This window comes from Macrobrachium rosenbergii, chromosome 3 (genome assembly GCF_040412425.1).
Source record: "Macrobrachium rosenbergii isolate ZJJX-2024 chromosome 3, ASM4041242v1, whole genome shotgun sequence".
NCBI lineage: Eukaryota > Metazoa > Arthropoda > Malacostraca > Decapoda > Palaemonidae > Macrobrachium > Macrobrachium rosenbergii.
In genome coordinates this window covers 89,215,019-89,241,134 of record NC_089743.1, presented here as the reverse complement: position 1 = coordinate 89,241,134, position 26,116 = coordinate 89,215,019, and the positions used below count along the sequence as shown (strand labels likewise).

The following is a 26,116-nucleotide window of genomic DNA, read 5'->3' as shown; positions in this document are numbered from 1 at the left end:
GAAAAAGGTTATATGAAGCCGCGTTTTTTTTTTTTGGGGAGGAGGGGCATATTTGCAATAGTGCGTACTTCGAAAAGTTTACCGATGGCATATATATACCGGGAAGTATTATGTATTTAGTATAGTTAGATATATGACATATGGGACGGTATGTAGCCTATATGTGTGTAATAGAACTTTCAGTATTAGTGAATGCTTCATTAAGCGTACATACTACATGAGCAGACTGACGCAAACTGTAAAAGTTAGACACTTACGCCCTATTTGCAATGTCTGCGTCGTACTATGTATTTGTGTACGCTAAATCTAGGGACTACTTAAATAGTAGCCTCAGAGACTGCGACAAACCGTTTACCGACTACATAAACATACCTGCACGCACTCTACATATCTACACAGAAAATTCATTACGCATAACATACCATAAACTTGCATCCTTGGGAATTCCTCAGCCCTATTACGACTTAAGTAAGAAAAAGCATAAAACAACTTACTTAAATAACTTATATAATATGCAAATGAGTGTCGATATTCTCAGCACCTCTTACCTCATAATTTGAGAGGTTAAATTACACACTGGTTACCATAGCCAAATCGATTTATCCCAGAGAGACGATCTTCGCAGACCATCCAAACAGCATGAAAAAATACTAATGAATACGTTAATTCAATAAAAATGAAAAGAAAAGAAGAGAATCCACAAATACGTCGACGTACCGAAGAGCAGCCAAGCTTCCTAAAAGAACGAGGCGATAAAAAGCAAAACGAACGTGACTTTATAATAAAGGCATAAAGTATGCGGAGCATCATTCGTGAATAACGAGACACTTAACACAGAAATGTTCCAGAGAGAGGAAAATGACGCATCTGATTGCCTTCGCATCTGACCTCAGAATTACAATAGCAGACGAGAAGAGCAATTCACTGTAAAGATTGCGACCTCTGAACTCTATTATCATGAATAAAGACATGGCAGCAAACAAGGCTACAAAAATACTTTTCCAAAAAAGTATATATATATATATATACCAGATTTGGTACACAAAAATTATATATAATATATATATATATATATATATATATATATATATATATATATATATATATATATATATAATTTTTGTGTACCAAATCTTAAAATATATATTATATATAATTTTTTTTGCAAATCTGATGCCTTTAACGAGCATGTTGTTTGCTGTCATGTTTTTATTCATGATAATGTATGTATGTATGTATATATTTTTATCACACCGTGATTCATATACATTCACGAAGCTACAAATGTCGTTTAATACCCAATTCACGCTACTTCGGGACTACCCCTCTCTTGGTGGCTCAATGGTCTGACCGTCGAATGGAGTCGTTGGAAGGTACTGTGTCGAGGGATCGAGACCCGCCGGTACCGATCCATCTATCACTTAAAAAAATAAATAAAAATTCCCCTTCGGTGATAATTCCCCATCGGGGATATTCCGAAGTGGTGATGGATATTGAACGACATTTGTAGTTTATATATATATATATATATATATATATATATATATATATATATATATATATATATATAAATTTATATATAATATACAATTTATACATGTATATTTTTTCTTGTAAATGCACGTCTATAAACAACAAGGCTTGACGGACAGTAAGGTTACATAGCTTTTTATCCACATCACATACTTCCGAAATCTGTTATCAATCACTTCCTTTTAAAGGAATGAGGATAAAAAGCATTCACGCAAGCGTTTGTTTGTCTGACTACTTATATCCTCTCAGGTCGTTTGATTACCCTAAGTCTTTAGCAAGAAAGTCAAAGTATAGTCTTAAATCTTATTGAACTATTCAATAAAAATGCTAAACGCCAACTCGAGCTTTTTCTTATAAAAAAGGAATGTAAGTAGATTAGGGTTAAGTTTCTAGAAGAGGCAGCTAACAAGGAACATCTTAAATAAATCTTTTTCAATATTCTAATCCAAAATAAAAAAAAAAATTAACAAAACACAAATTTCAAAGTAACAAGAAAATTGTATGAAACACAAATTTCAAGGTAAAATATAAGAAAATTGTATGAAACAGATTTCAAAGTCGTACAACAAATAGCCTTTATATCAAGATAATTAAATCGTGATTAATCTCTTATAATAATGCTCAAAATAAAGCAATCAAGCAATCCTATAAAAAAACAAGGAAGAAGCATAAAAATAAAAACGCACGCAAATGAAAAAACAAGTCCCAACTCGTTCACGATTTTCTTCCATGCCTGGCCCCTTTATCGAACGCCACCCATCCACGCCTACTAGGTCGGCCACTTCACCCCTTGTGTAAACTAACCTCTCGTTCAACACAAACTTCCTTTCCCACATTCGCGCTTTATCGCAATTCCTTTTCCTCAGCTTCCAAGGTTCTGTTTACCACTAATTTTAGAATGCGAGTTCAAGCGCGCCAAACGTCATACACCACCACTAAAAGTAACTTAGTTAAACGAAGATCTTTTGTACTTAGCGGACTGATCTCATACTGACGTCAAATAAATAAGTTATCAAACTTAATTAAACGAAGATCTTTTGTATTTAGCGGACTGATCTCACACTGACGTCAAGTAAGTAAGTAATCAGTGACCGTTCTCAATTGACCGCATGGCTGGCGAAGCTGACTTATAAGAAAATATCTTGACAAGTTATCTGTAAATTCCTACCTACACATTATAACTCTCTATTGAAAGCATTTAAAGCATCGGTTTCCTAACGAGACCCATGAAGGGGAGAAAAACCGTCGGGTGTTTGCAGGAGAGGTGAATATTTAAGGTTAACATGAGGAAAAACCACAAATACTTGAAGGACAGCCATCCACATAAACAAACGCTTATCAAGACGGCTTCAGGAAACTAAGCTAGTCATAAATAAAGTGCACAAATAATATCAATAATAAAAAGCTTTACTCACCTCCGATTTATCCTCGCTATGTATCGAGATGCTCAGGAAGTAATTCCACTAGATTTTAAAGCGTTTCCCTTTTCAGGAGGTTTATCATTTATCTATCTACAATAATAAAATCCCAGCGGATCTTGTTTGTCCTCTCCCTGGTGACAGTAGAGAAGACATGACACAGCCACCCACCCTCTGCAAACCGGTTTGTTCACCCCGGGTGGGGGCGGGGTAGGTAGGGGAGACAGTAGCCCTGGGTTCCAGGGCGCCCCAACAACCTCGTATGTCAATAATGCATCATCCGTAAGAAAGCATTCACAAAACATTTTGTTTTCACAAATTACATTCGCTAAGCATTAACCTTTTACTTTGAGAAACAACACAACACCGAACTATTCATAAACACAAACTGTATTCTCAATTCAAAACCACATAAGGCTGTCTTTAGTTAGGAGACAATGCAATAAATATTTCAAGTAATATTTTCAGTTGACTTTTGCTCAAAATATTCTGAAAACCGTCAGTTTTACACTGTTTTACACTGCCACCAATCTTTTTGTTATTATTTCAGTGCAACGTGTTCTGCAGACATTCACTTTTTGTAGTACTCACTGCCTCTTTTCACAATCCACCAAGATGTCTCGAAATTGCCAGTGAACTAATACTATTCCTCGAACTTATGGTTTTATGATGACGAGGACAATATAAACGCTTTCTCAAGAAACTCACACACGGTATAATTTTGATATTGCTGGATGATTATGACAGACAAAATGCTATGCGTATCAAAACGTTAACCTCGAGACGTGAAAAATATACATCTTCGGTTATTTCGCCTTCATGTTGTATCCTTGGGGACTTGATTTACTTCATATTTTCATCATGAGTCATTACAGACATCATTATGAATATTTGACATAAAACTACCTGCAAATCATAACCAAAAACGTTATGTAAATGTTACTTTATTCAAGGTTCAACCACAACATTTCGCCTTAAATCTTTTTTTTTTTTTTTATTCTCCGTGCATGAGCTGCATTAGAGAACTGGATGCCCTTCCACAGGTTTCTGCATTTGGGAAAATATTCAAATGTACGCTGGTACTTAACTAAGTCATAAATTCTAATCTCAGTCAACACACGTACATTGTAAAAAACGGGGAAACAGATTGTTCTGCGGGATTTCCGAGACAATAAATTTAAGCCACTTGTAAATATAGTCAATAAATTAATAAGCTTAATGATGAGGCACCCAAGGCTACATTTTCATCAAAGCAGCTGGTACTATTAACTGAATGATGCGCGAGTCCTCTTTGCGGTGCCGCGACAGTTTTACACACTTATTCAATGATCGGCCTAATTCAACTCACTCGCTTCTTCCATTCCAACGTTAGTCCTAGAGTGAAAAAACAAGATTTGGCGCACCCAGCTTCTTTGTCGGGTTGAAGATTAGACAGTCTGCTGTGTGTTGGCCACATTTAAGTGCCTTTTGGAAAGTGGATTTGAAAATCAAAATACTCGGTGAAGAAACGAGTTTAATATAATGGCAGCCTACTTTACATTTTTGCATGAACAGAATGCTCTCTAAAACGCATGTGCCAATAGCATTTGGATGTTTACGGGTCATATCAGCCAAACTTTTAACGTTTCATTCAATTAGGCTTTTTAAAACTGGAAAAAAAACAGTTTTGTCTAACTGCAATTTCTACGGTGCTCGAAGAAAATACTGGAATTGATTATATTAAAAAAGAAAAAAAGATTTCTCACGAAACAGCAGAGAAAAGAGCAAAGTTTGAGGGACAAACATCTCGAGAACGGAAAGCAAATCAAGAGACCAGTACTACATTCAATCCGATTGTACCGCTCGATAGCACACACAGCCTTCTGCTTCCTTCAATCTGAGCGTCGACCTTTGGACATGACGTCTTTCAGAAGAGTTGACGCTTTTTCGTTATTTATTTCTTGCATGTACGTGTGAATCTTTTAAAAAATAAATTGTGAAGCGTCATTTCATACGTACAGATACTGTGGATAGTCAAAAAATTATGTGATACAGATGATGCTCAATCCCCCCCTTTTTTTTCTTATTGCCGGAGAGGAGTGGCACTATCAAATGAGCTTTATGTCTAGCGTTAAAGCCGTTGCATCATCTCGGAGAGCGTAGTAAAGAAGAAGCTTTGGATAATTTCTCAGCTAAAAACCAGAATCCTAACTCAATTACTAGACATCTATGGCAGGTGGAAAATACTATCTATGAGACCGACAACAAGTTGATCAATACTACAATAGGCCTACATCGTCTGCAAACATATAAACGAAAGATCCATCAAATAAAGACTTAGCTTTTAGCCTATACGCCTTAGCTTTTATGTAATGCTAGCAATTCGTCAATCAGATCTCAAAATTACAAATACATGACAGGTGTTCTCATTCAAATACCTACCTACAGCTCAGTTTTGTTAAAAGGCAACAGCCGATTGTGGCAACGCATCAAATCACGTGCAGATGAGGTCGCCTTCTCGAGAAGATGTGAAACGCTGTTATTGAAACATTCCCTCCACACATTCCTACGTGTCTGAAAGTTTGCCTTTAATATTCGCATTCCTTGCCACCCCGTTATCGAGATACTGGATGATTCTGTTTTTGGTTCGGCAGGTCGCAAACGAAACTTGTAGTCATGGTGGAATGTATATATATATATATATATATATATATATATATATATATATATATATATATATATATATATATATATATATATATGTATATGTATAATAATATATATACAGGCTATATATAAACACACACATACATATATACAGTATACTGTACATATATCAATATATATGTATGTATATATACTGTATATATAGTGTATAAATATACGAAAACAGAGAGAGTGAGAGAGAGAGATGTGTGTGCAGACGACCTGAAACCACTTGTGTATATTAAAAGCAGTAAAGAATGAAAGAAATAAACACATAGCCTATACCAAGCTCACATAAACTTACAGTATAAATTCAGGTACTAGAGAGTAATTTCCCATTAGAATATATTTCGTCCTATATTTCATATTTTCATTATTTATGAGAATGAATTAATGAAGCTAGACCAACCTACAGCACATGACACCAAGGGTGAGTAGGTACGTTTATACGTTTCGGCCCAGAGGACGTTTAAATGATAGGTGTGTGTCTTAAGCACCGATCCTAAGCTTTCATTTGCCAGCATGAAACTGGTTAGTACTTAATGACTGGAAAAATCTTGTTCAAATTAATACTGAATCCAATCAATGTTAGTATAATTACATATATAGCCTATATATATATATGTGTGTGTGTGTGTGTGTGTGTGTGTGTGTGTATAATATATATATACTCGTACATCTTCTACATAGTGAGTAGCTATCTCGCAAAACTTAACTGATCTCACACGTATACTCTGAAGTAAAGCCCTAATTTATTTGCGCCATCCCTGAATTAGTCGTTAAAAGCTTAATGTTATTTGCATTGGCTCTTACTGGCTGCAAGAGTACACAGCAGTTTTACTCATTACTATCGTTCAATCGTTGTTAAATCGCGCATCCCAACGTTGTTACTGGCAGCCGCGGTCATCGAGATAGGCCTAACGCATACAAGATAGGTGACTACTGGACATGACGCAAAAGTACGTCTGAAACAAAGGCGTAAACTGTTTCCATGGTTGTTGTAAAGAATCGAATAATATGAGACGTCCGGAAAAGTTGAGGATACGTAGACGACAAGTTGTCGGATAAGAAAACGTTCGTGAATGGGGTGTTTAGCTGTTGCTTGCAGATGACACGGCTGTTGGCTGGCGTTAATCAAGGTCAGTTAGCCTACAGATGCTGTAACTAAAGAATGTAATGAGTGCACGTTGCAAAAGGAAGTTGATAACGCCAGTACAATAAAGTGATAAATGATTGTCCGGACGGTGATGAAGGATTGTACGGACGGTTGAATAATGAAAGTGGTTTGATTCGAACTTATACTTAGTGTAAATGCAACGGTTGTCGATAGGACATGTGGACATCTGACTGGGCAGACGAAAGGTACCTCTGCAAAAGGCTTGGAAGAGAAGCAGAGCCGTACGGCGAATTTCGAGAAGGGAGGGTTTACAAAAACAATCTTCCATAGGCCTAATGTAGTTAGTATATCATCCCTTACACCATGCGTGCATAGAGTAATAAAATACAACGGACTAAGGATAACTAAACAGGCAGTATACCGTTTTATTTCAAAAGTAAGATCTTTTTTGTATGAGCTGGCAGACTCATTAATCCTCGTAATTCATTTAAATTCTTCCCAGGTGGGGAGGGTTAAGCCTTTAAACTATTCCTCCCTGCCAACCACCGTACCCAGCTGCCTTCGCTCGGCCTTGAAGTGAGGAGTCTATGGAAACAAAGTTGGATGTATGCGTTGTGCTGCCAACTCTTCTTAATGAAGATACCTAGTGAACTCTGAATACGAATGAGGAAGACTGAAGATCCCAGTCGTTTCGATGAATTGTTTGCATATGCGTACAGTAAGAAGGTGTGAAAATGCTACAGAATGTTGGCGAGTGACATGATAATACTAAGGTCGTATGTGTTAAAAGACTGACAGGAATACTTTGAGGTGGTCTGGGGCATTAGGGTAGAAAAATGTGTACAATTCGTAATTTCTGGGAAGAAAGAGGGATGGAGACAGAAAATTCAAGCTAGAGTATATAGCTGATTGTGTGTTCCTTAAGTAAGTCGCTACTTTTAAACCTCAGCACAGTACCTATCGTTAAATCATGTTGATAAACTTCTCATGCTACTCCTGAATTACTCAGGCTGATTGCAGACATCTGGAACATATTGAGTTTGTAAGATGCCAACTCAGTATGAAATTACTGATAAACAGGTGGTGAGGAAAAGGTAAAAATAATAATAAATTATGAGAACCGCTGAAGAAATATCCATGGCTTTATCTTGGTGATTCATGATAAATTGGACAAGTGTGGCCGTTATCTAGAACCCCGTTATTAAAAGATTTGCATATCAGGGAAGTACAGACAGGTGCAGTGACAAACTCACTTTAGAGAGAGAGAGAGAGAGAGAGAGAGAGAGAGAGAGAGAGAGGAGGTGATTGTGTACCGTACATATAATAATACTACGAGATTATTTCCGAAACAAGTATGAGTATTAATATTTTCACTACATACAAGTTTAATACAATATTGGGACTCCGATGACGACGCTAGACTGAAATTAACAAATTACCTCGAATGCAAGACGATACGATAGGCCTATGAACAAGTGATGCACGGCTCTTATGAAAGACGATTTAGCTCATCCGGGACTAATGTTTAGGCCTTCGTCTGAAAATTGCTAAAGATTGCTCACCGCGAAGAGAAACTTAACGTTACTTGCGAGTGAGCCTATACACAACCACAGCAAAACTGGGTAAGGAGACTTTCATATCGTAAGACTGTCTTTTGTTACAAGTTCAGGATCCGAAACACGTGTTCAGTACGGGCAATTCAACTTAACACATCTTATTGATGAAAAAAAAAAACATACACTCAAGTGCTGCAGGCCATCTAGATATAATTAAAGCAAGCACTAACGAAATCAGTTTCTTTGTCATTAAGCCTATGTCAGACGTGCAACAACAAATGATACGTTGATATTTTCATTACCAAGTACATTGGCGTGATATTAATAGTAACAGAACTGAAGCCTCGTCATCCATTATTATAACGTTTTTCAATAAATAAGGGTTTACCAAATGGAACTATATATTATATTCTAAAGCTTCAATCATGTGTGTGTGTGTGGGTGGGTGACTGAAAAGGCTTCCCATAAAAATGCACCAATGAAGTATAGCAGCAGCATATTTTGGAAGAAAGTGCTTCCCTCCACAAACAGGTGATAGAGTAAGAGATACAGAGTGTGTGACTGTGTGTATATATATATATATATATATATATATATATATATATATATATATATATGTATATATATATTCTTCCGGAAGGCAGGCCGCACGGTCGGAGATGTTAGCTAACCCAAGGTTTTTCCTTAGTTGTTGGTAAAGAGAAGCATTTCATTTACTCCCCAAATCGTATGTTACTTTTTTCATTTGTGTATCTTTAACGGCAACCTTTACCAACACTGAAATCTGCTTTAACAGTAATTATTCATGAATTCATATATATATATATATATATATATATATATATATATATATACATATACATGTATGTGTGGGAGGGAGAGAGAGAGACAAAGAGAGAGAGAGAGCGAGAGAGTTTCTGAGTGCTTCTTGTCAAAACTTCCCTGCTGGAGACATCTAATAAATTGCCAACTAAAAACTAGCCCTAGTCATCTTTCCGACATCGTAAATATAAAAACGCCTTCTAATAATCTTTCTGTCACTTTAAACGTTCGAAAAACTTATTAAACTTTCGTCAGAGCGCACATAGCTTCGTTGTATTGTAAACAACCTTCCATGGTGAAACGTCAATTAATTTATTCATTAAACCGAGTTATCATTTATCAGTGCTTTAGAGAACGATTCAACCTTCGATGATGATCACTAACGTTCACTGGTCCCTTCCGAAAATTTGGAAGCAACTCGTAACGTTTCTTCTAAGAGCTTCACACGTGGCAATCTTGGTGTAACCAAGGGCACTGCATATCCAACATTCCGTAATTACGGTGAATACGTGTTGATATTTATAATGACAAATTACAACGACATAAATGAAACACTGAACACCTCTCTTTCAATAACAGTAAACTTTTTTTTTTTACCAAACATCAAAAACTTTTGGCAGTTATGTTTTCTAAGCCGTTACAGTATGGAGTTTCCACTTTACTAGGTGAAGGCAACGTTGACCGAAATCATTTACTTAAATGTTTTTTTCTTTCGCTAGAATTACACAACAGCGATGTCAATTAAGGTACCTCTTAAAACGAAGACGCATTCGCATCCCGTACGAACGATGTCACAGGGCAAGACACACTGACTGTTTACCTTGCTTCACTTCGAGTCTTCTCTGGCCGAGAGCTCAAGTTTTCCCGCTGCCGGCAACCTGCGTCGCGGTGTACGATAACTTCCCTTTCTTGTATTTATCTACGGGGGTTAAAATCCTTTCTTAAAACTATTATTTTTTTGCAAATGGGATCCCTTCGATACCCAGACATCGAAGAAGAGTATATATACGGTCAAGAAAGTATAACGGATATGTAATAAATATATTAATAAACGTAATTTGGGCACTGACAGCGCGACATTTCGGTGTTACGATTTACCCATCTTTATGAATGCGAGATGAAACAAAATGAGATCGTTCAGCACGTAAACGGAATGCCTTTAAACTAACTGTATAACATAAATTAACCGATATCTTACGGAAGAGTGTTCAAGTTCAAGGAACTCGAAAATTAATTCCAATTTCATCTGTCAGTTTCTCAGTAGGGATTTAGATGACATTAAATATGAACAACACAAAAGACATCTGACGGTATGTTTCATTATAGACAATATATTTATTTTCTAGCTCTTCTCGTTACGAAAAACAATATAACCTGCACTATCACTGTAGCTCGCGCCCCGGTGTCTGTTAAATTAAGAGTAATTACTTGCCATCTTCTCGGCAATGTCGTGGGGGATGTTGATGCAGAGGTTTTAATCAGACTTTAAATTACCGTGCAATTTTTTTTTTACCCTTGTCAACAACTGTTTGTTTATGTACTTCTTTAGCTTTTGTCGGTTTGTTAACTTTTACTATTTTGTATGTATCTCTTTTATCATTATATTACCTCGATCATTACTGTTTAATTTTTTGTATAAGCTAATCGGGCTAATCTATGAAAGGTTGTTAAGACAATTAATGACCTTTTGGCATGTTCCATACCATCTCAGGTGGTTGCCCGGATCCAGAGGTTAACAGCAGGCCTCTTATTCCTTTTAAAACCTTACAACAATTACTGAAGAGCCGGTGTGAGATTAAAGAAAAATAAGAAAAAATTATACCGTAAAAAAAAAAAAAGCTTACGGCTCACAGTGCGCATGTGCAATTGCTCTACCAGCTGCCTCGTTTTTGAGATGGGGATATTCGGTCTTACTCATTCGGTTGCCATTTGTTCGATTTCTCTGTAGAAGAGTTTATATATGGCATTTATTTATATTTCTTACATTTCTTACTTCAATGGATGATTTATTTAATTTCTGTTTGCTGCCCTCCTTAAAATAGGCCTAACCTACCTATGGGCTAGTGAGGCTCCCATCTCGATTTCTTCTCTACTTTTCATTTAAAGAATGATTGATTTAATTTTTGTTATACTTAATTTTCAATGTACCATTAAGCAAGAATACTACCAGAAAACTGTTCGACCATGTTATTTTTGTTTATATCTATTGATAAATATATACCGAAAAATCAATGTTTTCTCGCTTGTTTTTAATAGATTTACTTTACAATAATCTAAACGATTTGTCTATCCTGCCTAGGGTCGTATGATTAATTTTCCTGAATATGAGACAATTTAACGCGTGGTAATCTAGCGCATGCGTAGTTTGGACCTCCGCTAACCGGCTTTATCTAAACAAGTCACAGTGATCCATAATGAATGTGTGTGTTCGTGTGGAATAATAATGATGACGAAATCGATTTGCGCTCCTGTGATAGTTATATGATGTAAAAATAATGAAGTACGTTTCTTGTTATGATTGGCATTTCTCCTTTTTTTATTATTACTGTGATTAATATCACTGCAGAGTTTTGCAATTTTCAGTGTTCGTATTTAGCCATCTGGACCTGACTTCCGCAACCACCTAAGGTCCCCAGCTGGAAATTAATCGTCTGCAATCTGTATTTTTTGTTATCATCATTTTTCATAATTTTCTTTTATCTATTATTCTTCATATAATTACTGTCATTACCATTACTATGAATTCTATTTTTTTATCTACTTCTTCAGCAACTGTGTGGGTACTGTCGACTATTATTTTTATCATGTTACCTTATGTGTCTAGATTGTGTTTATTAGATTTGTATATTCCATGTACAGAATATGGCCCTGAGCCGCAATGAAGATTATTATTATTATTATTATTATTATTATTATTATTATTATTATTATTATTAAATATTTTATGTTGTGTATTTTAACCTCGCCACGTGTTGTTTTTTATAGAACCTATATTTCTCTTTCCCATTACGTGAATGAGCTTATGATAATTTAGCATGCAATCGTTACAGCACGGCAATATTGATTATGATACAAATGAATAATGGTTAACGATTTTCCTTAATGCAGACTAGGCCACTTATTATTATTATTATTATTATTATTATTATTATTATTATTATTATTATTATTATTATTTAGTACAGTTTGGGAGGGTGCACTAAGGAATCATAACCATTTATTAGTTATTCCTTAGAGTTCATTGATTAACTGATTTGTTTACGACGTAAATTTTGCCTTCGACATTACTATATTCGTCTGGCGGGGGAGAGAGGCCAATTAGTGACTTCATGCGTTGAAAGTTATTAATATTATTATTATTATTATTATTATTATTATTATTATTATTATTATTATTATTATTATTCAGAAGATGAACCCAATTTATTTGGAAGAAGCCCATATTGTCACTGTTACACCAGACAAGTATGAATATCTGCAGAATATAGCATTCGTCACTGTCATCTTCTTCGCCTGTTACACAAGCGAATCCCGCAGGAAAATGACAGCTGACACAAGCGTTGCGACGCTGGGATTGCATAAATAAATCAGCTGATTTCTCCATTCAAGATTCTTATCATTCACTCCACCTCACTTCGCCAGCGACCTCGTTCATACGTACTGTGGTTCTGCGTCAGTGAACCTAAGTAATTATGAACACACTCTGGTCCTGACCGTTATTCGTTTATAGATGATCATACTGTTTGCAAATCACGCTTTTTAGTTTTCTGTAAAAGAAAACTATCGTGGAGATGGCTATTATGACTGTCCAACCCCATTTTTTCTGTCCGCCCTCAGATCTTGAAAACTACTAAGGCTAGAGGGCTGCAAATTGGTATGTTGATCATCCACCCTCCAGTCATTAAACATATCAAATTGCAGCCCTCTAGCCCTGGTAGTTTTTATTTTCTTTAAGGTTAAAGTGAGCCATGATCGTGCTTCTGGCAACGCTGTAGGTGCCAACAACACAGGCCACCACCGGGCCGTGGCTGAAAGTTTCATGAGCCGCGCTGCTGAGAATTTCATGGGCCATGGCTGACAGTTTTATACAGCATTATACGCTGTACAGAAAACTCTGTTGCGTCAAAGAAACTTCGACGCATTTTTTACCTTTTTTTTTTTTTACTCAGTCTAAAGTGCGTTCGATCTGTAGTGATGTTATTGAATAGGGATAAGGTAACCTATTTCTGAATGGGGCAGACGACACCTTGATTTTGTCAGTGCCTCCCAGGTGAACTTCCTACTTTATCTCTATCCTTTTAACTTCCCGGTAATGTTCGAAACTTCGGAAATTAAATAATGAAAGAAGCTCAAGTACCTCAGTGTTACATGATAATAGATTTTCCTCGATCTACATATTTCTCAATGACCCGATCCTACTTTCCCTCATGGTAATTTTATGTTGATGCGTTTATGCAAATACTCACTGTTGCTATCTCTACCAATATTTACCCGAAAGGTTAAAGAATGAGTTGTCACTGTTGGTTCCTATCTTCGTCGGAATAGGCTCGATGCAAGTATAAAGTTGAAGATAATCTTACTTATTGTGTTTGTTGTTAAGCCGACATTACAGCAAGTGGCAAGAGATTAAAACACACGACCTATAAGAGATATAGTACAGAACATATGATCTTCGGAGCTTAGCATACGATCAGGAATCTTACCGAATCATAGGCCTACCCTATTACGCGAGTAGCCTAAATAAACCACTTAGTACTCTAAGATAAAGAGGGATATTGCTTAGTAAATGCACTTGAAGAGCTAGAGAACATGTCAAACAGCAAAAAATAAATAAATAAATAATAAGAAATAGAGAAAGAATAGTGATAACTCGATATACATAGATCGAATGGACACTTTCGCGATTTGTTAAGGCAGATTTAAGGTCTTCTTTACCATACTAAATGAGAGTGAGAAGAAATTCAAAATGAGTTTAATTGTTTTGAGTTGAACACTAACTAAAATCCACTTAATCCCCAAAGGAATGGTAGGAAATTATCGAGATTTTGAGAATTTTTTAACGATACCAGTGGCATGGGTGGTTCTTGCTCATATAGGCCTATACTGTGTAACTCTGGGCGTGCGTCAACACTACATTCAAACATGGCGCAAAATCACGTCGGTAACTTATCATATACATATCACAAACAGGTTAAAAGCAAGTCAACGACCGTAAGTGGAGAACGAATCCTCGGCCAATGCTGGAAAAGTGTATGAAGCACTTGTAAGGGTATACTATAGTATCCCAAAGGAAACAGGTTCAACTTCTCCGGTTCTCTTTCTTCCATTTTCTATTGTCGAATTGTCGAAATAGAGGGGTAGACTTCAAGAAGTGATGCTTGTCGATTCTAAATTCGTAATTAAGCTTATCAAACGTGCTGAGGGTAGAGGAAACACTTTCTACAGGTGACTGATCCCATAATATATCACTTAACGCCTCAAAATTGCTTTTTTTCTTGACTAATCCCATAATGTATCACTTATCGCCTCAAAATTGCCTTTATTTTCTAACGACTCCAGAGTCAACCTATCAGACACAATTAGAGCCAAATCTGCCAACTGTTTGAAAGACTAATTGAGCTCCTAAGGTAGCTTCTAGTCTGAGTGCTTTGTGTTGTCTTGCTTCAACACCACTGCATATCATATTTTCGTGTTTTGACACTGGAGGTTGCCCTTACACATTCTCTTACTTACTTGGGTTATAGACGAAAGGTCCAACAAATGGTAGCTTGGAGTTTAGGCTAAGTATATCATCTAAAACTAATCTATATTGTATAGATATAGCCTACGCATAAAATTCTAGCCTGGCCTGGGCAAATAAAAGAGATTTGTGTGTATGCACAGTCTTTTGACGTCAGAGAATGATGTTACAAGTGTCCAAGATGAGGAAATGAGAATGAAACTCGATTTCCATGCTTCTTCAAACCTTCCCCAGGCTGAAATAACACATTCTCCCCACATATATTTATTGGTTGGCATCTTGCCTGGTTCCCTCCTATAACCTGATTCTTTCTACAAATCGTTTCCTGTAACAATGTTTATCAAGGGCAGCATTCTTGCTCTCAACAGCATGCAGTCCTTAACATAGGCTTAACTGCACTCTGCCCCGTAGGCGGAGAAGTGTAGACAGTGCACCTCATGCGGTGCACTACAGGCATTACTTATGGTTCTTTGCAGCGTGCTTTCGGCCCCTAGCTGCAACCCGTTTCTTTCCTTTTACTGTACCTCCTTTCGTATTCTCTTTCTTCCATCTTACTCTCCACCCTCTCCTAACAATTGATTCAGTGCAACTGCTAGGTTTTCCTCCTGTTACACCTTTCAAACCTTTTACTGTCAATTTCCGTTTCAGCGCTGGATGACCTCATAGGTCCCAGTGCTTGGCCTAAATTCTTTGTTTAGTTCAATTCAATTCAACTGCACTTTGACTTTACTTAACTTGACTCTTCACAGTTAGCCTGGCTTGCCGTTCGTGTAGTGAGTGACATTACCAAAGACTTGCATTTTCATAACAACTAATGGAAGAATATTTTCTATTTTCTAATCCTACATACGATGCTATGATGGCAACCAAGTGCATGCATAACATGTCAAAATTTACATAAACATTGTCATAATAGTTCTTGGTTCTTCGCTGTCACAGTATGGTAGAAATACGAAAAACTTAATGAACTATCATGGCAATGTGTTCAGTACGAACTAAGAAAAATGTATAGCTTCTACACAAAGATGAAACACTATATATCAAAAGTAAAGCAAGGGCAGCTAAAATTTCCTTTCTCCTCTCGACGACTAACGATGCTGGAATCTTCTAAAAACACTTACGTCTCTGCGCAACTGCTCATGCGCACACGTCACGGATATCACTAAGTTCGAGACACTTATGCCACATCTTGATAGAATGAAAACAAGTTTGGTTTTTTATTACATTTTTTTAATGAGGGATTTCCATCATTAAAGTATATAAAGAATTATCAAAATTAATAGATATCTAACTGTATTATGTACGAATATAACTTCTCCATGGCCCCTTTAGTGGTAGGAAGTCAAACCTATATGACACAATGAGATACAATGAAACGTCCAGTTAAAAGTCTGTCAGTGCCAGTCAACTAATATTTACCCAAAAGTGCCACAAGAACGTTCACAGAAATATATGGAATATCAGCGGAAGGTGCTGAAATGTACGAATTCTGCAGCAAACGCATGTGTAATTTTATGAATGGTCAGCAAACAGGTCCAAGATTACAAAAAAACTGCAGTTTATTTAGGACCTTCCACTTAATTGGCTAGACTTTTTGTGCAGTAATACACACTTTTTGAACCTGGTTTTTCAAGAGACTGAGCAAGCAAACCTTGTCTTTTTCCGCTGTCTAAGAGTATTTCACACCTTTATCTCGAGTTCAGAGCAATTACGCTCTGCATCTATGCAAACATAAGTCTCTGCTCCCCACTGAATGAGTCGGAAAAGTCTTCAGAAACTCGATGGGTCTGCTTAGAAAGGAAAGGTAAAATCCAAAACTTTATCCGAATACAGTTAATCTGATTCAGCAGCTGTGAATGCAGTGACACTGCTTCAAAGCAAGTTTCAGTGGAGATCACTACACCAATTTTTTAGCTCCGTAGGGTAACATTCTTGGGTATGCAATGTTTGCAGACCTTACTGGAGACTTGATTAGAATCACGAAATGAATAATAATACAGTGTGCAGATGATGCAATACTTGTTGCTGTTATTTGTGCTCACAAAATAAAGCCTCAAGCCATTGAGAGAGACCTAGCAGGGGTTATTGAATTGTTTAGTCAATCGAGATATTAATCTTTTCTCCTGCAAAACTAAGTCTTAATCAGTCAACCGATTTTCCAAGTCAGTGATTCACTATCCATCGGTTACACTATACTTTATCAATCTGAATATATGCAAATATATTATTACCTTTGATTTCAGGCTCTCTTTATCACAGTCCTCTTATGAGGATGTAGCTGGATATTGTTTGCAAGGCTCCTTATATCTATAGAGATTATGGTAATAAATTCACTGTTCAGATCTTTTCTATCCTCATGATTAGAAGAATATTGTATGTAAAGCAGCCTCCTGGATTCTTTATCTTTTAGATAAAACTGTACAAAGTTGTGGTTTACTTTTTACCAACAATTAAAACTGACTTACATTATAACAAAAATATCCTGTTGGTCCATCTGCCATAAACTATTCCAAGAGGAGAATTTTGGCTATCATCTTCAGTGACTGCAAGAACAACAAGTAAAAAATGCGCCGAAGTTTCTCCTGAGCAATCGAGTTTTCTGTACAGCATACAATGCTCTATGAAACTCTCAGCCACGGCCCATGAAACTCTCAGCTGCAGCTCATGAAACTTTCAGCCACGGCCCGGTGGTGGCCTGTGTTGTTGGCACTTATAGCGGTGCCAGACGCACAATCATGACTAACTTTAAACGCAAATAAAATAAAAACTACTGAGGTTAGAGGGCTGCAATTTGGTATGCTTGATGATTGGAAGGTGAATGATCAACATACCAGTTTGCAGCCCTCTAACCTCAGTAGTTTTTAAGATCTGAGGGCGGACAGAAAAAGTACGGACAGACAGACAAATAGCCATTTCAGTAGCTTTCTTTTACAGACAACTAAAAGTAGCACCACTACTTCAAGAGAGACTATAGTACTATTGCTTCAAAAGGTCATTTATTATTGTTTTAGTTTCATAAATTTCATTACTGTTTAAGTTTTATACATAACAAACACACACACACGTGTACTGTATACATATGTATATATACTTAGGTATGTGTATATATGGGTGTATGTATGTATATTCACCGTTTGCCAGTTTATCTTATTTTATTCACCATGCATATCATCTCGCTCTACTTGTCTTGTTTTTATTTCTTTCACATTTGCGCATCAATCTGAAGTTGCTTTCCTTGAAAACAACAGTTATGGGAACTCACTTGTTTTATTACACATTTCCTTTAGTTTCTCACTGGTAATACTACACTGTATATCTCCAGCTTAATCAGCCCCTTAACACTCGCCCACCACGCAAAGAAGTAGGGTTCCATTAAACACGCCAGTCCCGAGATACAAAATAACGTTAAGTTCGCCTAACTTTTCAAAAACTTGAACGTAATGACGGCTTAATGACAAAATTAGGTCTCCAGCGAAACTAGTTTAAAACCGTCGTGTACGCATGCGCATGAGAATGCCACGGCAGCCATATCTAAGTCTACATACACTCGCCGCACTGTTGCTCAAACGGGTCAGTTTTTTGCACACCTTCGCTTGCTTGAATTACTTGCAAAGAGCCTGGCGGGTATAAAACTGGATGGTTACGAGAAAGTTGATAAGATTTTCTTACGAACAGTGCGACAATCCTGTTTGGATGGAATGCATCTTCGATCTTTCTCCCGGCTGAGACCCACAACTGTAGACTAAGTACTAAGAAGCTGATACCTTGCTTAGGTAACAGAGACTTATTGGCTTTTACGGAACGCTACCATTCGTCCCTTCTCGGAGTGGAATTTAATATAAAATTTAGGCTATAGACCAAGCACTAAGACGTACGAAGCCATTCAGCGCTTGAAGGGAATCTAAGAGTAAAAAGGTCTTAAAGTTGTAACAATAGGAAAACCTCACAGTTGTGCTATGAGACTATTGTAGTTAGAGGGTGGAAAGTACGATGGTGGAAAGAGAATACGAATTCGAATGGAGGTACAGTAAAAAGAACGATAGGGGTTCCAGAGTGCTTACCGTTGAAGTAGAGTCGCCGATTGAGTTTTCTATGTCATTTCTACTTGTAAATGGTTAAAAGTATTTAGTTTAGGAAGTGCATACTTCCTTTTCCCATCTACCACATAATAAACAAGTAAGAAATGCGCCGGAGTTTCTTCGGCGCAATCGAGCTTTCTGTTCAGCATATAATGCTGTATGAGCCGCGGCCCATGAAACTTTCAGCCACGGCCTGTCCTATATCGTTGCCAGACGCACGATTATGGCTAACTTTAACCTTAAACAAAATAAAAACTACTGAGGCTAGAGGGCTGCAATTTGTTATGTTTGATGATTGGAGGGTTGATGATCAACATACCAATTTGCAGCCCTCTAGCCTTAGTAGTTTTTGATATCTGAGGGCGGACAGAAAACGTGCGGACGGACAGACAAAGCCATCTCAATAGTTTTCTTTTACAGAAAACTAAAAAAGAGTAATATAATTGAAGTTTGCTTCGCGCTAAAGAGAAGTTGAATTAGAATATGATTAACGAAACGGCAGCCATAAATCAAAGGCTTCAAAATTCTACCTCTAATACAGGGCTCAGTGAATGTTTGCATTCCTCTCCTGCAGTGCTTCGGAACTCTCTTCCTGCTTGTGATTTCCTGATTTTTATCATTTCCCTCCTCGGGCTCAGGCTACAAAAGGGCAGCAGGTTTTGTTCGTCCCTCTGGGTCATCTACTTAAAATAGGCATTCTAAGACATAGTACTTCTATGATGTAAAGATTCCCTCTCTCTCTCTCTCTCTTTCTCTGAAAGACCCAAATGATAAATCTTGGTTTCATGGTCTATCGCCTTTATTTTTGTAATAGTTACTTCCAGTGCATATAACTATAGTTTCACAGTTACCATAGTTCCTCATTGGACGGGTCGATATCGTTCTCGGCTAGCACTGTGCTGGGCCCGCGCTCGATTCTCCGGCCGGCCAATGAAGAATTAGAGGAATTTATTTCTGGTGACAGAAATTCACTTCTCGGTATAATGTGGTTCGGATTCCACAATAGGCTGTAGGTCCCGTTGCTAAGTAACCAATTGGTTCTCAGTCAAGTAAACTAAGTCTAATCCTTCGGGCCAGCCCTAGGAGAGCTGTTAATCAGCTCAGTGGCCTAGTTAAACTAAGGTATACTTAACTTCACAGTTACCATTCTATGTATCAAAAATCGTAATTTCCCTTCAATATCAAAGGTGGCCAGATATAATTTGGGTTGAGAGTCAACATTCTCCCTTTATTTCTTACTTCAACTCTTCCCTAATTCAGTATAACCAAATTACTTTTGATTTATGGAAACAGCAACTCTCAGCAAGAGCCGGATTCATTGTTGACTGATGTGTTCAATTACTGTATATATCATAGATAAACAGTGATGATTACGAATTTCTGAACGCAGGCGAAGTGAATTGAAACAGAATAGAGAAAACTCATAAATAAAATGCCTTTAGTATAGATGACCGTTTACATAAATGCTTGCAATTGATAACAATAAATTGCAAGCATTGATGTAAACGGTCATCGATATTTCTCAGTTATTTTCTTCATGTTTTCTCTCTTTTGTTTCATTTCACATCGCATGAGTTCGTAAATTCTTAATTATCATTGTTTACCCGTAACAGCCCTAACATATACTGTTATTCACACTGATTTCATTCCTTCTATAGGATGTGTTTACTAATATGATTTGGGTACAGGCGAAAGGCGTTAAGTTAACATGATTATTTACGCTTGCCATGTGCAGAGTTATTACGACTTTTGTGTATGTTGGTCTAATTCAGCCTAATATAATAGGTCTACCACTTTTGTGTATTATCATTTCCATCCGTAGGCGCGCGTGAGCATATTTCCCTGTATTTTTCCCATCCAAGCAACTAGTCATCTCTCTTCTTATATTATATATTGCATTCTCATACGACTATTTATCTTATCTTTATCGTTTTTTTAAAAGTAGGTACTTAACATTTTTTCTGTTAGTCTTTCTCTGTTTCATATTCCAGACTGTTTCATTCTATTACAGATAACCATATTTTCGCGCTTCAAGCTGTAAAAGTAGGCAGTCAAGGGCAATGCAGTAGAAGAAGGTCCGGTATGTAATGAGCAGAAATAAAGTACTGCTTCGAAAAGCGACACAGGATTAAATAACGTAATTTCCACTTATGAACTGCATCTGATCATTTATTTCAAATCTGCTCTTTAGGAAAACCTCTGTACAGAAATAATACGTGTCTAGTTCCATTAAGTACTATAAATGTCTTCAACATTCAGTAACAATCTTATCACACTTCAACGCCGACGCAACAATCATGGAAACAAAATATATCATTCATTAACTACAAATCAAAACAAACACACTAGTGCAAGTCTGCCAACAATGCTCATTGCGTCAGCAAAGGCCATTGCCAGTTCCCGTTACTGTCTGTCAGGAAAATCAGGTTTTCGCAGTTGATTGCGAGGACGGGCAAACACGTATTTCATAATTATTTATGTTGATCCCTATGGAAGTACTGATTCTTGTTTTGTATATAGCTCGCACTGTGTTTAGTCTAATATTTTGAAACGATAATCAACTAGAGAATTATAGAAATAAATGCAAATGCAACATATATATATATATATATATATATATATATATATATATATATATATATATATATATATATATATATAGAGATCTTTCAAGAGAGTGACACCGACGAGTTTTAACCCGGTATGTATCCACCTTTGCGGAGTGCTTGGTACAGTACAAGCCCGTTGGGGATTGCCGTAAAAACACAAACAAAAGACTTAGAAATATCATAACGATAATGACCCCCAAGAAATATTAATCCTAGAAAACTTCTGTCGAGAACGTAACTATCTAAACTCGCTCTAGTTGACCTAAGCAATGGTAGATATTCGATGTTTAGTCGACTACAGTAGGTATTAGGAGGGCGGAGAAGGGCGTCTTTGCTTTCTACTCATTAGTCTCATATCGTACAACACTACATCATCAAATCTATGTCGTGCTCTTCCTATAGCAAGACACATGTTAATAAATCAATTTCTACCGTCCTTTATTGCAGCAGCTTATGATATTGTTCGTCATTCGCGGTAAAAAGTATTGTGTGTGTGTGTGTGTGTGTGTGTGTGTGTGCGTAATAGCTATCCTCCGAAACCCGGGTAAGTAATTCCAATTATACACCATTGTTTATCAGTGTATAATTTAGTCATTATCTGTGTGCCAACTCTGTAAAGTTTCTAGTCGCAATTTTACGGAAACGTATGTTTTTCGACAGAAAGTGGAAGGCTTAGCAATTGACAAAGCATGTAAAACAGGAAGTAGTTGTTTAGTGCAATCAGTTCACTACTTTTGAACTTTGTGCAAGTCATGTGACGTGTCTGAGGTGACCCAGTGGCCCAATGGATTCCTCGCCTCTGTTGCGTGCCCTGGCTTGGCATTATATATCCATCTATCTGTTTATCTATCCATCTATCTAACTGTCTATTCATATATATACGTATGTATGTATGTATGATGCATGTATGTTTTTGTAAATATCACGGGCGTATACTAAATTATCTTATACCAAACACTTAACGGTTTCCGTCGATGATGTACTATTTACTGCTTTCCTTTACGTTACCCGTAACCTTATCGCATAATTGTTTATTGAACCCACGACTACGGTATACGTAAACATAAAAGCGCGACGATAATAACCGACCTAGATAATAAAATAATTGTGTACAGTGGTGTCTGGCATCTTTCCGCGGGACTTCTCTCCACCATGCTTCCAGCGTCTTCCTTCCAAATTCCCGCTCGGAGGTTGGTGCAACCAAGATCTAGAGAAGAACATTCAATTGGTGACAATAACGTGTTTACCGTCTTCTGTTTATATTTGTGATTCTCCGAAAAAACTGCAATATTTTAAAAACTGTTCAGTGGGTGTTTCGTGGCGACTTACTCTAAGGATATACGAGTACACAAGACTAACTCGGCAGATATCATCGGTCTATTTATTTTCTAGCGGTAGGTCGCAGTGATACTTTCTTGTTGAAATATTAATTTCTTTCTCTTACTGATTTGCTTGGTGTTGTTTCTGAACTGGTGATATATATATATATATATATATATATATATATATATATATATATATATATATATATATATATATATATATATATATATATATATATATGAGTGTGAAAGGAGATACTTTATCCACAAAAACATCGTGAGATAAATGTAAAATTAAGCAGGCAGAAGGAACTATTAAAAATTACTCGTGATGAACTTGTCTGTTCTGGATTCTCTGCAAATACATAGTGCTGTCTGACGCCTTAATTATTTAATATTAGTTAATCCCAGGCTCTTTATTTAATATTAATTAATCCCAGACTCTTGGAAAGTGTCAACACTGTCACGGAAATGTAAAGTGGGCGAATGCAAGGTTTTACATGGGTGTTGCCTAGACTTGTTGCTGCTCAAGTATCCTAGCGATAAATTCATAGCAAATAAATCTTTCCATTTAGCATAAAATACTCCATTTCGTGAAACCGCAAAGATCACCAGCTATGTTAGTGTTGCATTGCTTCACAACACCAAAAGTGTAGTAAGGAATCTTGGTGAATGAACCCTAGACGGTGGCACGTGGAGTTAAGGGTGCGCACGCGCGCGAGCTCAGTAGGAAGGAAGTCCAGTATCGAGAATCTTTCGGTTTACCCAACTCTAATTTTCTCCTTCAGATACTAACACACTTTCTATTACAGGTATCCCCATAACGCTCACATCGCACGCGTAAGATTAGTTGGTCATTAATATTGCGGGAACCACAGGCAGCACGGACTTAATCAGTCGCTTTTTTCTTGTAGAAAGTGATATTAATGTTTATCGTCTGTTTCCTTTGCTCTTAATATAAAACCAAGTAGGAACAGAGACTGCTTAAGGAAAAACAAACGTAAATTACAGTGGCATGAGCGCACCGAATGAGAATTTCTCCCACATTCAGTGTCGGCTGTCCCAGATTGCGGCGGACGTTAGGCTAAACCGGGTTCCCTGACCTACCTACGAGGAATTCCTTAACTCGAGGGCAGTGAGCACCCTTTCCTGCCTTTAACCAACAAACTCTAGGAATTCCTGGCCTTCCTTGTCACAGGAGAAAAGCAGTAAATTAGATTCTATGGCCACTGTACCTTAATTGAAAGGCTCTCTCTTTTGTTAACTGTACAGATGGTGAGGTTTTCACTTTTATGGCCATACAAATGGTATGTGAAGATTTTGTGCGTTCGGTATCATAAAAACTCTATTTGTATCTTCCAATATATATATATATATATATATATATGGACCTTGCTTCCTGCAACGCCACAGTTTAAAGGAACATCTTTGTTTCTTACTTTACTAAAATGGTATTTTAACCTTAAGAATTAAGTTTTTTAAACTTGATGCTTTTATAACTGTAAAATTAATTGATAGATATAAGCATAGAAACTAATCAACATTTTTATACGTGTTTTGTAACAGTAATAGTATGGTTACCCTTCCTTTATTTAGGTATGGAATTTCAGCTTGTGACCGGATTATCCCAAATTATCTTTCCTTATTGATCATCATCATCATCATCATCACCGCCTCCAACGCCGTTTTCTGTGAAATGCCGCCTCACGTGTCTTGTCTGTGCTACTTCCTCCACCTATTCCCTTTTATCTCCGGCTTCACTTCTCGTACTCTTCATCCAAGTAGGTCTAGGTTGTCCAGCTCTTATAGTGCCATTACATATGAAACTTTGGTCATTTCTCTCATGGCGTCATACTAATTCTATCCTGCACTTGACTCCCAATGTTCTTATTAAAGCTTTAGTCTCGAATGGATAAAATCTTTTAGATATAGGCCTACTGTAATTGTTTGTGCATTTTTTATTCTTCAGAGTCCCAAATCTTATTCAGTCAGCCTACTGTTTGATTTTCATTTTTTAGTCTTTAATTAACTCATAATGACCTGTATTGGATAGCATTGTTCCTTGGTTTTTGAGAATCAAAATCACTGATCCTTTCTCAATCTAATTTTATTTCATCCCTGTGCATAAGCTGCCCTCAATACGCATGTTTTTCTTAGATTTATTTTGGGTCCCATTCTATTAAGCAAAATTTGCAAATCGTGTTGTGTTTTGCTGATTAAAACGGTATCATCTCCTTATCATAAATCTGACACGTTTCTGTTGTTACCCGACCACTTTTTTTATTTTTTTTATAAAATCTATAAGAGGAAAGAAAAGAAAATAGTAATGGTGAAATAACAGGCCCTTGCAGCACCCCACTAATTACTGCAAATTCCCTTTAGTAGTTTTACATGTGCTTCGTTCAGGGACAACTTTAAGTAGTTTTCCATATTTCACAGGAATGTATAGGAGTGCAGGACCTTTTCGTATTGCTGGTCTGTGAACGCTGTCAGATACCTTCTAATAAGCAACAAAAGCCAACGGAATGGAATTAGATGCCATACACAGCTATATAATGCGTCTTTACACAAATATTTGATCTGTGCAACTCCTGTTTTTAAATCAAGCTTGTTCATCTCTAAGCTTTTATCAGTTTCTTGCCTAAAACTTCTGAGAATAAGTGTGCTGAGTATTTATTTTACAACTGAAGTAAGTGCAATGATTATAATTACCGCATTCTGTAAAGTAGCCCTTTTTTTGGGGGGCGGGGGTTATCTTAGCTATAACTTCCAGTTCCCAATTCAGACTTTGTTTCTTCATTCCATATTCTGCAAAATAGTTAGTATGCGGCGTGCCTTTTCAGTTTCATTTTAAATAATCTCTTTAGTGACTCCTTCATAACCTAACGTTTTCTATTCCCTACGTTTCTTTACCCGGTAGGTGGGTAGCGCAGTCAGTGCACCTCACGTGCATTGTAGGCATAACGTTAGGGCTTTGCAGTTTCCCTTCGGCCTCTTTCATTCCTTTTACTATACCTCCATTCATATTCTTTCTCTTCCATCTTACATTCCACCCTCTCATGACAATTGTTTCAACAATTATGTTCAGTGCTGAATGGCCTCACAGGCCCCAACACTTGGCCTTTATTAATTACTGATTCTCCCCTTCATATCCATTATTGATGACCCCACGAAAATGTTCTGACCAATACTTGTATGTTATCACTGACCCATTTTTCCTTCTTGATGGGTATTT

At 37.0% G+C, this 26,116-nt stretch overlaps 1 protein-coding gene across 2 annotated transcripts in view; it reads right to left on the bottom strand.

The window, feature by feature from the left end:
- The window catches only part of Sarm (sterile alpha and armadillo motif), a 727,304-nt gene extending 717,348 nt beyond the window's left edge, over positions 1-9,956 (bottom strand). For both annotated transcript variants that reach the window (XM_067085040.1, XM_067085041.1), the window contains exon 1: positions 9,882-9,956. The gene's annotated coding sequence lies outside the window, so the exon portion shown is untranslated. The remainder of the gene's footprint in view (positions 1-9,881) is intronic.
- Between the last annotated feature and the right edge of the window lie 16,160 nt (positions 9,957-26,116).